Source organism: Macrotis lagotis, chromosome 6 (assembly GCF_037893015.1).
Source record: "Macrotis lagotis isolate mMagLag1 chromosome 6, bilby.v1.9.chrom.fasta, whole genome shotgun sequence".
In the NCBI taxonomy this organism is placed as follows: Eukaryota; Metazoa; Chordata; class Mammalia; order Peramelemorphia; family Peramelidae; genus Macrotis; species Macrotis lagotis.
The window spans coordinates 209,481,421-209,498,179 of NC_133663.1; the positions used below are offsets into that span (position 1 = coordinate 209,481,421).

The 16,759-nt window shown below is 33.8% G+C and overlaps 1 long non-coding RNA gene and 1 pseudogene across 2 annotated transcripts in view; both read right to left on the reverse strand.

Annotated features, from left to right (window-relative positions):
- Positions 1-16,759, reverse strand: part of LOC141491997 (uncharacterized) — a 217,995-nt gene that overhangs the window by 99,982 nt on the left and 101,254 nt on the right. The window lies entirely within an intron of this gene.
- On the reverse strand, positions 13,465-15,807 carry LOC141491533 (large ribosomal subunit protein uL5-like; annotated as a pseudogene).

The following is a 16,759-nucleotide window of genomic DNA, read 5'->3' on the forward strand; positions in this document are numbered from 1 at the left end:
TTAAATATGCCCCTTTTTCTCCTCTGATAGTGACAATACCTTCAACTCCTCATACCTGCACTATTGCAATACCTGATGAGTGATCTGCCTAACACCAGTCCCCCCCCCCCAAATTCATCATCTATTCAGTCATTAAAGGTTATTTTCCTAAAGCACAGGTCTAAATAAATCACTCCCCTAATCACTTAACTTCACTGAATTCCTATCAGCTGGAGAATTAAATATAAAATCCTCTTGTAGTCAAAGGGCTTTATAATGCATTCCCTCCCATCCCCCATTTTTTTCATTTTTCCTATATTTTTAGCTTCTCCTGAATTTTTTGATCTAATAGCACTAACCTCTTTAGGCTTCCTTGAATAATATTCTCCATCCACTACGAACTCTCCCTTTTCACTGGCTCTCCCTCCAGGAAGGAATGCTTCTTTCCTGCTCATCTTGGCTTCCATGACTTCTTCAGTTCCTATCCAAAAAATCTCACCTTCTTGTGAAAGCCTTTCCCAATCTCTTTTATTTATAATACCTTCTCTCTGTTGCTTATGTCACATTCATCTTATCTATCACTTGTTCATATATTGCTATTTCTGTGGTGTCCCCTTCTTACATAGTGAACTCTTCTAGGACACAGACTGTCTTTTGCCTTTCTTGTCTTCCCCAGGACTTGACATATAGTACTAAGTGTTTAATAAATGTTTATTGACTGCTGATTGATTGGACACTGAAAATCCATCCATGAATTGCTATTACTTTTATCAGCAAAGACAAAACTCCTCAGCCTAGTATTTTAAACTCTCCACAATGAGCTAAGAAACTATTTTGCTAAGTCATATAAAACTTCATGTAAATGATGTTCCAATCAAATTTAATTACTAATTGTTCTCTATACATTTAGGACTACAAAACCAAAGGATCTCAGTGTTGTAAGGGATCTTATCTTGGAGGTCTTCTAGTATAACCCATACTTGAAGAAGAATCTCCATTATAATATCTAGATATAATATATTGATTATAATTTTCCTTGAAGGGAGAAGCAGCTAAGTGATACAGTGAATAGAGAGCTGGAAGAACAGAGGAAGGAAGAACTGAATTCCAAACTGACCTCACACACTTACTAGTTGTATAATCCTGAGCTAGTCATTTAACTGCATCAGTTTCCTCAACCAACAAAATGAGGTTAATAATAGGACCTACCTCCCAGAGTTATTGTGAGCATCAAAATAAATGAGTGGCTTAGCATAGTGCATGACCAATAGAAGGTAATTCTTAAACCCTTATTTCCTCTCCCATTCTTTATTCAAATGTAACAAATTCAATCTCTCTCCTTCAGGCCAAGCCTTAAAGATTGATTTCAATGTCTCTAAGTTTTTTCTGAATGAAAAATTCCTATTTCCTTCAATTGATACCCATATATCATAATGTTGAAACTCTTCACCATCTTGGTTGACCTTCTCTGGAATCCTTTCATTTTAACAATAACTCCAAAGTTGTGAAAAATCTAATCTCTATGATTGATTCACAAGTTTTTCATGTATTTTCTGAGTAAGCCCCAAGTGACAAGTTATTAGCCTTTTTTTTCAGTCAGTAAAAGGAAACATATTCAAGTCATACTGGACGTCTGAAATCAGAATATCCAATATTACTTAATCATAGGTATGTTTGAGTAGTGGAATACTTTAAAGGGTATTGAGCCTGATCTTCAACCCAATATTATTTGATAATGCTGCTATAGAAAGATTTCTTCTGTGAATTTTGCAAATAAAAACAGGGCTTGATCCTTACAGGAAAAACTTTAGGGTTTAAAATTGTCATCAAATTAATGGAGGTGATGATTGCTTTTTTTAAAATAAATATGCTTCCAGAATAGAAAATGCATATCTATGAGCCTCCAAGGTCCACTTATCAACTTTAATAACCATATTCCCAAGTCTTTTTTCTGCTCCCCATATCAGAAAACAAAAGTATGTGCCTCAAGCAAAAAAAGCATTTGGAGGTCATCTACAAACAAAACTTCCTCTAGATATCTAACAAAAAGTTAATAGAAAAGTACTGCAGGAAAGAAGAGATAAGAGATAAGATAATAATTGTGTTTCAAAGTAGTGAACTTCAAAGAGAGCAAAGGTGAAGGGGAGAAAGCAAGGGAGAAATCTGGGCTGGGGTGATCAGAGATCAAAAGACAGAATTTATTAAAATGACTTTAGGTTCAGTGCTTCATTTTAACAGCGTTGAAATAATATATTATAAGACCTTCATCTAAAATAAATTCTTAAGACGTATGTTTATTTTTAGATTTTCCAAAGATAAGACTTATGAAGTGTTGCAAAGAAAAATAAGACAAACTAGAAAGACAATATACTCAATGATTACACAACAATATAAATGGGATAAGAAAAGGGCAGGGGAAGCTAAAAGTCTGAAACTAAAAACTTTGAAATTTTAAAAGAAAAAATACAGCACTTTTCTTTCTTTGCAAAAATGGATGACTAAAAGTTTAGATTTTCTATTTATGTTAAATTTTGTTAAGATATTGGCTAATATTACCTTTTTTCTTTCTTTTGATTTTTTGACATGGGTTAGGGAAGAGATAGGTATATAGATAGATAGATACATAGATAGATAGATAGATGGATAGATATAGATAGATAGATATAGATATAGATAGATATATGAATAAAAGTGATATAAAAGATAGCAAAATATATTTTAATAAGATTTTCGAAAGATTAGATATAGATGCATTTAAAGTCCTGTTCTTCAGAGATTTACTTCTACAACAATTAAAGTAGGTTGATATCTACTCTCTAAGAGCTCCCTGAACAATCAGGAGCTTGACAATCAATAGTAAAATAAATTTCATGCCAAAAAAGTGACAAGTGGGTTGAGAATATAAGGGAATTGCAGTGACTTTCAATGCTCTTTTCTTATATACCTAACTATTCTTCACAGTGTCCCCCCAAATGAATAATTATACTTTAAATGGTCAGAAAACTAGCTTTAGTGATTGTCACTAGGCTATAATTAATAAAGAGCAAAAATACTAGTGGATGATTGTGGAATAAAGATTTCATCATCAAGAAAAGGAAGCTGACTCCTAGCTATTGTGTTAATAAAAAGAAGATGATATAGAGCTCTTGAGCATTATGAAACTTTTCCAGTTCTTAAAGGTTATGAATTCAACTAGATCATGGATGAATGACAAGGTACTAATATTTTTATATCAATTCTATAAATTATTATTTAATGAGACATTACCATTGTTTTATTAGTCAATATTCAAAAATATTCTGTTAAATGAGAAAGTACCATTAACATGTCATTTTCTTTATATTTGCAATATTATCCTATAAATTATTTGTCAAGGTTTCATAGTAAGATTGAAATTTATAGAATTTTAGCTTCTGATCTGCTCCCTAGAAAAACATTTCCCAAGTAAGATTTTTACAATTTAGGGTCCAAAGCCCAACAAAATCAATAAGAATAAAAAATATCACTCATGAAAATCATAAAATAAAGAGGAAAGGAAATAATACAATTGCATTATTAGAATGCACTACAATGTTTTATCCTTCATATTTAATGATACTTGTGCTATTGCTACTATTGCCCTGCTCAGACTTCCCAACATCATAAGAAATTATGCTTAAATAATTTATTCAGCATCTCTCCCCTGGAAACCTGAAGTGCTCTACTTAGAACTTTTTTCCCTAACAAAATATTCCATTGGTAAAAAAAAAAAAAATAAGCACAGTAAAAATGGTAGGAAAAAAAGGGAAAGGAGAACACAAATGGGAAAGTAAAATAGCAGAGAAAAAAATAGTTGGCAAAAGCCAGATTGCTCAATACAATAGCTTTGTAAAGTCATTTTAAAAATATCATTCATTCATTCACAAATCAGACATTTAAAATAACCATGTGCAGAATTAATCATAAAGGAAAGAGGAGTAGGACAAAATGATCTTTGCTATAAAAGACCAGAAATGAAATCTGAACTGTCATCTGACTTAAAAAAACAAACAAAACCAAAACCCTGAGATTTAACCCTTCAGTAACCATAATAAAGTTAAAAATAGGAAACTAGCACATCGGCATTTGTTCCTTGAAGACTCTTACACCCAGTCCATCCCTGTTTACTCTCAAAAAATAGCTTCATTAATGTTGTAGGGACTTTTTATTCCCCTTTTCTAAACATTAGTGTCCAAGGGTTTCTTCCCCAAAGAAGTTTTATGTCTAGACCTACTGGGTGCCATTCAACTCACTCCTGTTCATTGACCTTTGTACTATTGTGAAATTACTAGCTAAGGCTTTGTACAGGACACTAAACTAGAGGCACTTGTGAAAATTCCAAGATTAAATAAATTAAAAGTTTCTTTTTTTTAAATTCTCATAGTCTAATGGGAAGATATCACATAGAAATGAAAAACTATAATAGCCCATAATCCTTAAGCACAAAAGAGGGGAGGAAAATTCTCTCTGGGCTGTGAAGGAGAAATGATAATTACTAACTTGAAGAGGAGAAAAGTAAAAAATAAGGGAGGGACATTCCAAGAGGGAATGTTATAATCAAAGCTGGGAGGAGTACAGATGACAAATGGTGTGTAATCCAATTTAGCTTCTGCAAAGAAAAGGGAAAAAGGAAATAGAATGAAATAAAGTCAAAAAGTAAAGGTATTATTACATTGTTAAAAAATTTGTAAATACAATCTAACCTTTCTGGAGAGCAATATGTAACTATGCCCAAAGAACAATAAAACTGTTCATACCCTTTGACCCCCAATTCCAATTCTAAGAATATATCCAGAAAAAATTGTAAAAAATGGGGAAAATCTAGGGTGGCTAGGTGGATAGAGCACCAACCCTGGAGTCAGGAATACCTAAGTTCAAATCTTGCCTCAGACAATTAATAATTACCTAGCTGTGTGGCCTTGGGCAAGCCACTTAACCCCATTTCCTTGCAAAAACCTAACAAGAAGAAAAAAAAAAGAAAAAAATTGGGAAAGTCTTACAGGTTCCAAAATATTCATAGCAGTTCTTTTTTTAGTGGCAAAGAATTGGAAATTAGGGGATGCCCATCAATTAGGAAATGGTTAAACAAGTTGTGGTACATGAATACTATGGGATATGATTATTCTATAAGAAACCATAAATCATCAGACTCTAGAGAAGCATGGAATGACTTATGAGATCTGATGCTGAGTGAAAGGAGTAGAGTCAAAAGAACAATATACAATCAACAATGTTAGGAGATGAACAACCTTGTTGGAAGCAACTACTCTTGGCAGTCCAAAAAGCCAGGACAATTGTACTTGACTGGTTATGGACCATATTATCCCCAGCCCAAGGAAGAAAAACAAAACAAAACATGCAGAAAAAAGTCCAAACCCTTCCAAATTTGATGAATACTTTATAAAAATTATCTCCTTCCCTTAATCCTAATTCACCCTTGACAAAAATTACTAATTTGTAAATATATTTAACAAAATATGTAAAATGCTAACCTGACTGTTCTCTACTGAGGGGTGGGGGGAGGGGAGGTGGGAAGGAAGGATGGAGGGAAATTTTGTAACTTTGAAATATGTATGTACAAATGGATGGAAATTTTAAAAAAATAATAAAAATATATAAATACATTCTGTAGACAGTAATGTTTATCTTTTTAACCAAATAAATACAAAAGGGAAAAAATAATCTCACACTGACATGAAGGATGAATTACTATAGTGTAGGCAAGGAGATTCCTTAGAAAGTCATTAATATTTGCAAGTGGCTGGAGGTGAAGACAATTAATTGAGTTAGTAGGGGGATTATCTTGAGAATGGAGATTTTTGAGGCCAAAGAGTTTTATTTTTAATCTTTGAACTTGCTGTGCATAAAATGGTGTCTGGCACATAGTAGGTACCAAAAAAATGAATGCTGAAGGATTGACAGATGGAAGAACTTAAGAGTCCATTGAGATAAAGGAACTGAGAAATAGAGAAGGGTTCAAGATTACATCAAAGATATAATCATCAAAGTGTGGGATGAATTGAGAAAGAATGGAGCTTCAAAGAGATGTAGACAGAATGAAGAAAATATTTTTGAGGTAAAGGTAAAAGATAAAAAAAAGTAAAAAAAATGTTTGGGAACACTTGATTTGCCCATGAACCATTTACATAGAGTTGTCCTACAGGTAGTTATATATATATATATATATATATATATATATATATATATATATATATCTGCAAGAGGTCAGAGCTAGAAAAAAATAGTTAACTTGTCCTTTTCCATGCTAACTTTCTCCCTCCAAAGTCCATCTTGTGTTTCTCAAAGAAATGTTATGTTTTTTAAAATCTTTGGGAAAAAAAAAACTTGTTATTTTGTGCCTCTTTGGGCCTTCCTTGAGATGAAAGAGAGACTATCTCACAAATTGTATCTGGTCAGAATTTCCCCATTCCATGTACTTTATTTTGGGTCCAGGAAGCATCCCCATCCATTATGTCAAAGCTGTCAAGACCCAGAAAAGGACCAGAGTCATCTGGTCCCTGGAAGGGAGACAGAGTTTGAAACAATGTTGAAAAAAGAAAATGTCTCCCAATAATATGCTAATTATCTTTGTGCTCTTAGCACATAAATGATACCTTACTTTCCTATATAAATCTTAATTTATCTTACACCTTTGCTCATTCTCATAATAGGGCAGCTAGGATGGGAGTTCAAATCTAGATCAGTTACTTGATACTAACCATGTGACCTTGGCCAAATCATTTAACACTGATTGCCTCACATTCAGGGCCATCTTCATTCATCTTGATCTACATCTGGCCACTGGATCCAGATGACTCCAGAGGAGAAAGTGAGACTGGTGACTGAGCAAAGCACCGCTTCACCCAAATCCAATTCACGTGCTAATCATGGCACCACCTCCCTAATGTTGTGGTCTTCTTAGAGAATGAAGACTACCATCACGTAAAGGACCAGTCCACTTGATACCCCTTTGCTCAAGCATAAGTAAACTTTATGTCCCTCATAATTCTGGGGCCACTGTCTCATGAGTGCTTCTCTCTTTTCAACTGGATACTTCAACAGTCTAATACCTTTACTTACCTTTGAAGGAAATGAAGCTTAGAGATATTAAATGAATAAAAAACAGATCTACGATTTGAATCCAAGACCTCATAAAGTAGTAGAATGAAAACGATCTCAAGAGAGAGTATATAGAAGAAAGGGCTGAGGACATAACTCTTTCAGACCATAAGAATTCGTACAAATCATGCAGAATATATCACACATATATCTGGACTTTGTACTCTCTTCATCTGTGCTTCTCGGTGACAGTTGTGAATTACAGTATATAAAACACTGTGCTTGGACTTAGGAGGAACTGGGTTCCTATATTTAATGAAACTTGGCTCATACACTCCCTAGTCATGTGTCTATGGGTAACACTTAACTGCCTCAGTTTCCTCAACCATCAAAAGGACATCATCATTATCATCATATCTACTTTCCATGGTTATTGTGAGGCTCAAATACATGATTTAGCTTTTGTAAAGTGCTTAGCACAGAGACCAGCATATAGTAAACAATAAATACTTGCTGCCTTCTTTTTGGTAGACTTGCCTTCCTTAGAGTCTCAGCTAAGGTTGCATGTGAATGAAGAGGGCATTTATTAAATACTTACTACATGGAAAGCATTCTCCTAAGTGCTGGTAATGAACATAGAAAAAGAAGCAGCAGGCATTCCAATGGAGAACACACATAGAGGAACTCACAGTGGTTAAGTATTGTCCATAAAGGAGGAGTGGGTGGGAGGGGTGAAGGTGAGAGTTCAGTTTACTGAGGTTTCTGGTTGAACTGGATATTTAGGTAGTGAGGAAGACCTGGGGTAGATAAGAGCTTGACAATCGCCACCCAGACCCCAGGGGTAAACAGTCTAAGTCCAAGTAGAGGAGAAGGCTAGAGTCCCAAGTATCACAAGGTGAAATCCAAACTCCTCAATGTGTTCCTCTAGTCTTTCTCCAATTGACTTTGTCACTTTTCCCTTGTAAAAATCTTCTCTTTTGATCAAATTGCACTGCTTACAGCACAGTGGATAACAGGAGCTTTGCTAGTAAATGTTTAATGGTTGACTTTCTGAAAATGCATGGTATTCTTTAAAGTTTAATTTGTATTATTAATAATTAATATTTTCTTCATCCTAAATGATCAAAAGAACAATATATCAAGTCCTAATTTGTAGCATTTGCTGATTTTGTTCGGATGTTTCAGTTGTGTACATCTTTTTGAGACCTCATTTGAGTTGGAGGGGTTTTTTTTGTTGTTTTGTTTTTTTGGTACAGACTTACTAGAATGGTTTGCCAATACTTTCTTCAGTTCATTTTACAGATGAGGCAACCAGGGATAAATAACTTGCCTAAATCACACAACAGGTAAGTGACTGGGGCCAGGTTGGAACTCAGATCTTCCTGCTTTCATTAGGAGATCTCAATAACTTGTTGGTCTTTGAGAGACTTTGATTCCTCATACCCATAAACTTAGAACCTCAGGTTCTGTTGTTATCCTTAACTGCAGTTCACAGCCTGAGTCTATGATTCAGGGGTTACTTCCATCCTGATTAATTAATTTTTAAAGAATTATAGACATAGAGTTCAAAGGAATCTCAGAAATCATTTAATTCCATTCCCTAATTTTAAAGATAGTGTGATGCTCATTGAGGTAAAATGACTAGTTTAAGGTCAAACAAGTAATGTACGTTAAAAGAAAGATCTAAACCTGGGTCTTCTGACTCCACAGCTGCATATACCACACTGCATATAATTAAAATTACTTACCAGTATGGCCTTTCCAGTTCTTGCCACCTAAGTACTTGATTCCATTAAACTATTTCACATTAGACATGAATATGAATTTCATAAATGAAATTAATATTAAAGAAAATCCATTGCCATGTGTCTTGCCCTAGTAACCAGGGACACATATGTGTGTTTGTATTAGTGTACTCATACATATAAGTTATACACATATTTTGGTTAATTATTTCTTATCCCTTCATTCATTTATTTATATTATTCTCATCAATTTTTTGTCACCTAATAGTGGAAAATAAATTTTAAGAAATGGGTAAATGTTTTATCTTATTTTCCAATGACTTTGAGTTGAGAGATTTTGAAAAAATATTTTTTGTGACATTGTACTGAAATTAAAATGTTTGTAAACATTAAAATGTACATTTGTACATTAAAATGTTTGTACATTTAATTGATCAGCAAGAACTTATTAAGTTCATACTATATGCCATCTACCAGACTATGTTTGAGCTAAATGAAATAGTCCCTCCCCTCAAGTAGTTGACATTCCATCAGGTTTTCAACATGCACACAGAGGCTAAATTGTGTCTTTAGCATGCTGTGTGTACCATTGAATTGTGACCTTTTATCCATATGTGTTGAGAATTGAAATAGTACATGTGTGACTATCCAGCAATTTAATGCTCAGTCTTGATTGATGTATCTTTATGTGTGGAAATAATATTTCTCTAGATGTTTTAATTTTCATTCTTGCTGCTCAGTTATCTAAGGTTACTTTTCTTTTCCATCATAATGGTACTCCTCTGGTGACATTAAATATATACAGTTTAATTTGGGACATTTATTTCCAAATAGTTTCAAGAGTCCAAGTTGATACTGACATAAAACAAATGAATATAGATTTGATGACAGAGAACAGAGAATATCAAGGCAAAGGCAGTAACTTGTGGAGACAGAAAGGTTTACACTTAAATGCAATTCCTGATTTCATAGAAGAGAATTATTGGACCTTTCTGCATCCTCTTCACTTATTTCAGTTGCCCCACAGGTCTTTCTTTTTCCTTTTTTTAATACTATATTTCTGGGAATTCAATTGACTGCAGTGCCCTATTGCCTAATCAGTCAGTTAAAAAAAAGCACCAAAGCCAAGTGAGGGAAAAAAATTTAAGGGATGTCAGCTCCATAAAAGTCAACAGAGATAAAGAGATTTATTGCTTCTATCCACAATGCTGACCTGATTCTTTTGGAGTCTGAAATCAAGAAAATCGGATTGTTGTTGGTGTGGAGGTATGAAACAGAGCAGACAAGCACAAGAAATAGATTTATTTTGCAAGGAAGGGGGATCATATTTATAAGTTGTTACCAGAGCCCTGAGAACTCTGATTCTTTACTGTGCTACCTGAGCTTCTAGTGTTTGCTGTGGTTATGTGTCATTGCTTTTAAGAAAGAAGTAAATGAGATGCCAATAGAAAAAGAGTAAGGGAACTGATGGAGAGTGAAGTGAGAATAAACAGAAAAATAATTAATACAATACTAACATCTCATGGACAAATAACTTTGAGAGACTTGATAATCTGATTATTGCAATGACTTATCACAATTTCAGGGGACTAAAAGGAAAATATGCAACTCATCTCTTTATACAGGTGATGAAGTAAGGGTACAGAATCAAATAGTTAAATTTTTAGATACCAACTAATGTGGGAACTCGGCTGTGCTTAACTGTGTATGGTGGCTGCAAAGATTTTTTCATTTTCCCCAAATGGAAAAGGGAAATAAAATTTGTTTTTTATTCATTAAGAAAGAACTTTTAAAAAATAAGGAAGAGCTGAAAAAATTAAACTGACAAGTACTGAATTATCTGGATTGAATTAAGTATGGAAGGGAATCTTGACACTTTTATAAAATACAGCTATATAAAAAAAAGTAAATCTGAACTTCCTAGTTGGTTTTCTTTTCTTTTTTGTTTATTGGCTTGTTTCTTTATAAAGAGAATAGTGCAGTCAAAAGAGTACTACTAGTTTTAGAGTCAGAGAAAGGAAACAAAGTCCTAATTCAATGTCTAAAATATGCCAGGCATTGTGCTAAGCAGTTTACAAATATTATTTCAGTTGATTATCACAATAATCCCGGGAGGTAAATTCTATTATTATCCTCATCTTATACTTGGAGAAACTGAGACAGAAGCTAAGATCAAATAGCTGTGTCTGTATCAGTATCTGAATCAAATTAAACCCAGGTATTTCTGATTCCAGGTCCAGCATTCTGACCTCTGTACCACCTAGATACCTTTAGATTAAAATCCTACCATTTACTCCCTATGTAATGATACCCATGTAATTTAAACTCTATTGGTCTCAATTTTACCATTTATAAACTGAGGGAGCTGGATGAGAGTATATTTAAAGTCTCTGCCAGCATTAATTGATCATGACTTAAATAAAAGTTCTGAAGTCTTTCAATGTTATTTACCTTTCTGTTATTTCTATCAATCATGTAAAATTGTTCTATTGGTTTGACTCCTCTTCATTCTTTACAGGATTATCTCAGTCCAAATTTCTGAGATTCTCATATTCAAAATACAATTTATTCATTCATTCCTTAGTTGTTGAATGCCTATTTCTTTCTAGTTCTCTTCTATAACAAAAGTGCTGCTGTATTTTTGTATGAGTCCTTTTGTCTGTCTTTGAACTATGTGAATTGTGTCTCTACTCTTACAATGGCCTACTCTATATCGACTCATCCCTTCCACTGTGTCTTCTGCAATACTCTGTAATCAGCAAATTTCCTTTTGTTTTAAACTTCTTTTTCTTGTTCGTCTTCCATCTTCTGGTTTTTATAAAGACAGTGTTGCTTGTATCTTCTTTCATATCTCCTGAGTTAATTGTCCCAAAGTGGTAGTTGGACTACACCTTACTCCTTATTGCTTATTTTAGTGTCTCCCCCTTTCATCATTGCTCAGACAGATCCTACTTTGAGGATCACACTACCCAAATTTATCACCCAATTTAGATCCTGATATCTCTTATATACTGATCCTCCAGGAAAATCTTTCTCCTTTCTCAATGAGATCAGTATCTCCTTCCTTTCAACTAGGAAACTACTATCCAAATCTATTATACTAGTTCTGTATCTATATCAACTGTATTTTTCCATGTATAAGATGCTTATAAGACTTATAAGACTCCTTAATTTGGGGGCCAGAAATGTGAAAAAAAATGTATTCCATAATGTTATTGAACTCAAGTTGTATTCATCATGTACTTCAAGTACTTTCTGCTTATAGCTTTCAGGCATCTTTTGGGCAAGTCTGATGAGTGTGCATATGCTTAAACATTCCTTTTGTGTCCTCCTTTGAAATCATTCTCTTCTTTTTCATCAGCAATTCTTCTGGCTTCATGCTGAACCATCTTTGTAGACACAGGAATTCCAATTGCCCTTTGCTCTTCAATCCATCTCTTCATTTCCCTCTCTAATTACACCATTTTTCTGGCTTGCCTCTCATGGCCTTCTTCTGTGGAGTTTTCAGTAAGGTTTCTTCTTCTCGTAGCTAGTCTCAAATTGTTTTCTCAATTGGAGCAGCTCAACAACATGATTTCCATTCACTTTTTCAAACTGTATCACTTTTCACTTGAATTCAGCACTGAACAAAAATCTTTTCTGAGTCATTTCTGTGCAGAACATGGTAAAACAAAACCTAATATACCAATAACAAAAGAGAAGCAATGAGCGCAAAGACAACAACTGCTAAAAAGGTGGAAAAGCAGGTAAAAAAATCTACAATCACTGTATAAGGCACTCCCATTTTTTAGAACCCAAAGTTTTCAAAAAAGGGTGCATCTTATACATGAGGAAATAGGGTATATAGATACAAATGGTGTATAATCTCTAGATAAGCAATTATATCTATAATATATTACATATTCATATACATAAATATATTCCCAGTCATATATGTGATATATAAGTATATATATGCATATGTGTGCATGTGTATGTAGATATGCTTGTTATATGTAACTGCTCTTTCAAACACCCTAATTTCATATTTCCTCAATCTACATAAATCCTATTACCTATTTCTCTGCTTTAACTCAGTTATTATATATAATAATATATAATGGATAACTCATAATCTTCTCATTAATCACATATTTTCTGCTTCCATGATCAAAAACTATGGAATTATTTTATCTGATCAAAGCTTTTGTATGATCAGAAACACAACTTCTTTTACTTTAAAATAAAGCTCTTAATTCTACCTTCTAAAGCATCTCTTTACTGAAACATCAACAGAAACATGTTGCTTCAGAAATCATTAGAATATCAATATCATAAATATTAGAATATCAACATCGTAAATTTTCTGAAACGTTGCTAGAGGTTCTAAAAGGAGCCTAAAGCTAACAAACTGATATTATGAACTTCATTTTCCTGATGTTAACAAGTTCTTTCTGCTTATGAATGATATCCTAGGAAAGACTTCATTATTCTATCCTGTATTCCTTGAGGTACATTCATTGTGAATTTTAGTTTTTATTTTTGTCACAAACTGACCTTTTCTCCTTTTTCTCTATCCTTTCTCTCTCCCTCTAGATGTGCCTCTGTTTTTGTTTATCTCTGTCTCTGTATCTCTGTTTTTTTTTTTTATCATTTTATTGACCTTTTAATAGAAAACAGGACTTTATTTGCCAGGAAGGACAATGCCATCGTACTTCTGTTGGAACCAGCATATGGCTTCTTCCTCTTTGCCAATTCTGTGCTTGGCCCCAATGCAGCCTATCCTATGCTTCTTGTCTGCAATGCCAAACCCGGGTCTGTCCAGCACCACATAGAAGTCTAAGCCATAGATACCAATGCTTATGTCATATTTAATCCCCAGATCTATATGCTCTTGGATCTCAAAGCCAAAGTTGTCAGTATCTGAGAAGCTATTTTTCTTTAACTCATATTCGTGTACCTTCAGTCCATTCACCAAAATCTCTTCAGCTTTGGCTCCATGGACTTGTACAGTGAACTGCAATCTCGTTTCTCCTTATTCCAAAGACCTGACAGTATAGAAAGCTTTGGGGAACACTGGGGTTTGTTCTGTGAGCTGCTCCAGCACTTTGGCTGCTCTGGTCAGCCTGTCCCCACTCTTCCCAACACAGATGCTGAGGCAGAGCTTTCAGATGCACAGTTCCTGCATAGGGTTGTCCTTTTCTCTGTGATCTTGTGCCACAGTGGAGAATTGGAAGAGAGAATAGAACTTCAGACCCAAGGCCTTATCTGTATTTCTCCTTTTTTTGCCTGGTGCTATGTGTGCCTCTATCTCTATGTCATTGTTTTGCCTGCCTTTTTTGTGTCTTTCTTCCTTTCAGTCTGTTTTTATCTTTATCTCTCCATCTCTCTATTTCTGTCTATTTCTCTTTGTGTGCTTGCTTCTTTCTCCTTTTACTGTCTCTGTCTCAGTCCTTAGGAGTCTCTCCTTTTGTATCTCTTTGTTTCTCTGTGTCTCTATGTCTCTCTTTCTTGCTTGTCACTAAATAAGTTTTTGTCCCACTATTTCACACACATACATATATGCACATTTATACTTCCATTCTTCTCCTTTCCTTAAACTTTTGTTATATTCATCTCCCTTTTGTTTATGTGGTACATGTGATTTCTCCTTGATTGTGATATGAATTATTTACCCTTTAAAAAATATCAAAGCTAAATAATTGAGATAATTGCTCTTTCTGATGAATAATAGTTGTGAGTTAAAATTTCTCCAGTACATTCAATTTTTATTTTAATTTTATATAAACATACTTCTGCTTTCAAACAAAGCCCTTTGAGAATGTTAATTCTTGAATACAATCTGCCAAAATATATTCTTGCCCAAGCTAAAAGATCTAAGTTCACAAGACTCTTGGAATAGTTATAATAAGAAGAACTTGTCTATGACACAATTCTCACTAACTCTCAGGGACTGAAAGTGACATTGAAGAACATACATTTTGGCATATTTGGGGACTTTAGATCATCTAATACAGAATATCTAATCATGGTTAGTTTTCTTTTTCCAATTATAAACTTTTTAAAGGTAGATTGTGCCTAGTATACTTCCTAGTGGGGAAGTTAGTATCAGTTATAAGGACATTTCTTTTGTGGTAAATGTTATCCCCCACTATCTGCTCTTATTTTTTTTTAACTGAAATGACCTTTTTTAAAAAAACTGAAATGACCTTTTTGATTTCTAAAGCCTTCAAGTATTCCTAATGCAGTCATGTCTTATCCTCTCCAATACATTGCCTCTACCATCTTCCATACTCTCTTATATACAATCTCTTATACATACAATACATATGCAACTCTCTTCCATCCTTATAAACTTACTCTAGGTTCCAGAATGTCTACCATTTATTGTTCAATATCATTTTTCCACATCTCTGCTAAAGTCAGTGAAAAAGTATATCCTAAGTAACAACACTACCTCTTTTCTCTTCCTCTTTTAACCCCTAAGGCTACCTACTATCTACATTGTTTTATCATGAAAATACTGATTTATCCAGGGTAAAGACCAATTTTTTTGGTCTTTTTATCCATATCATTTAACATGGTTCTTCATCTGTAGGAAACATTTCATAACTCTCATCTCATTTGATCCTCATAATAATCCTTTGAGGAAAGGGTTATTGTTATTATTATTATTATTATTATTATTTTATTATTATTATTATTATTTTATTATTATTATTATCCCTATTTTAGAGTTGAAGAAATTAAGATTAAGTAGCTTGCCCCAGATCATCCTGCTAGGAAATATCTGAGTTCAAACTTGAACTCAGTTCTTCCTGATTCCAAGTCATAATACCACCAGTTGCCTTTCATGAACTGACTGTTTTATTGATCTTCAATACTAACAAAACCATCCCTAAAAGTTTAATTTGGGCCTTTTGTCACAGGAATATGCTACCTCAAATTTAACATGCTCAATACTGAATAAATTTTTCACTTCAATACCTGCTCCTCCTAACTTCTCTTTTTCTGCTGACAGCTCCATTGTTCTGTGGAGTTATCTTTGGTGCTTCGGTTTTCCCCTCACCTATCATATTTTATTTCTATTTCATGTCAGTTTTATCATCAAAATATTTTTCATCCTCAATCTTTATATTCAAATTCTTCTTTGAGCATATCAATTGAAATGCTTATTACCACCTACCTTAACTATTTTAATCACTTTGTAACTATATTTCCTGCCTTCACTCCTTCTTGTGTCCATTCATTTTTATCTTGGTGCCTGTGTGATCTAACTAATGCACTATTCTTTAGTACTGTCACTCTATTCAAAAAAACTTTTAACCATCTTATTGCCTAACTGAATGAAGTATAAACTCTTTATTCTGGCAGCTATGACTCTTCACAGTTTGGTTCCAATTCAATCTTAATCTAAATATACCTTCATGTTTTCTTTCTTCCAGACATATTGGATCGCTCTTTGCTCCTCACTTCCTATTCTTATACATTCCACTGTCATTTTAATTCCTTCACCCTAGTGCCAGAATTGATTCACTTCTTAAAGCTGTCTACTCTCTCACTTATTTTATGATCCAACTTAAGAAGCCCCCCCACATGAAATATTTATTCTTTCTTCCTCCTAGCTGAAAGTGACTTTGTTCTTCTTAGAGAACTTTAGACAAGTCTGTCTAAAGTTTTAAACTCTTCTAATAGCTAAGTCATTTCAATCATGTATGACTTTTCAATATTCCATTTCCTTTTTTTTGTTAAAGATATTTAAGTGATTTGTCATTTCCTTCTCTAATTCATTTTATAGACAAGGAAACTGAAGTAATAAGTCCAGGGTCACATAACTAGTAAACATCTGAGGCCAGATTTGAACTCAGAAAGATGAGACTACCTGACTTGACTGGGCCTGCGCCCAGAACTCTGTCTACCCCAACAACTAGATGCCTTTTCTTCTACTCCCATTTTAAGTAACATTTTGCTGTTGTTAT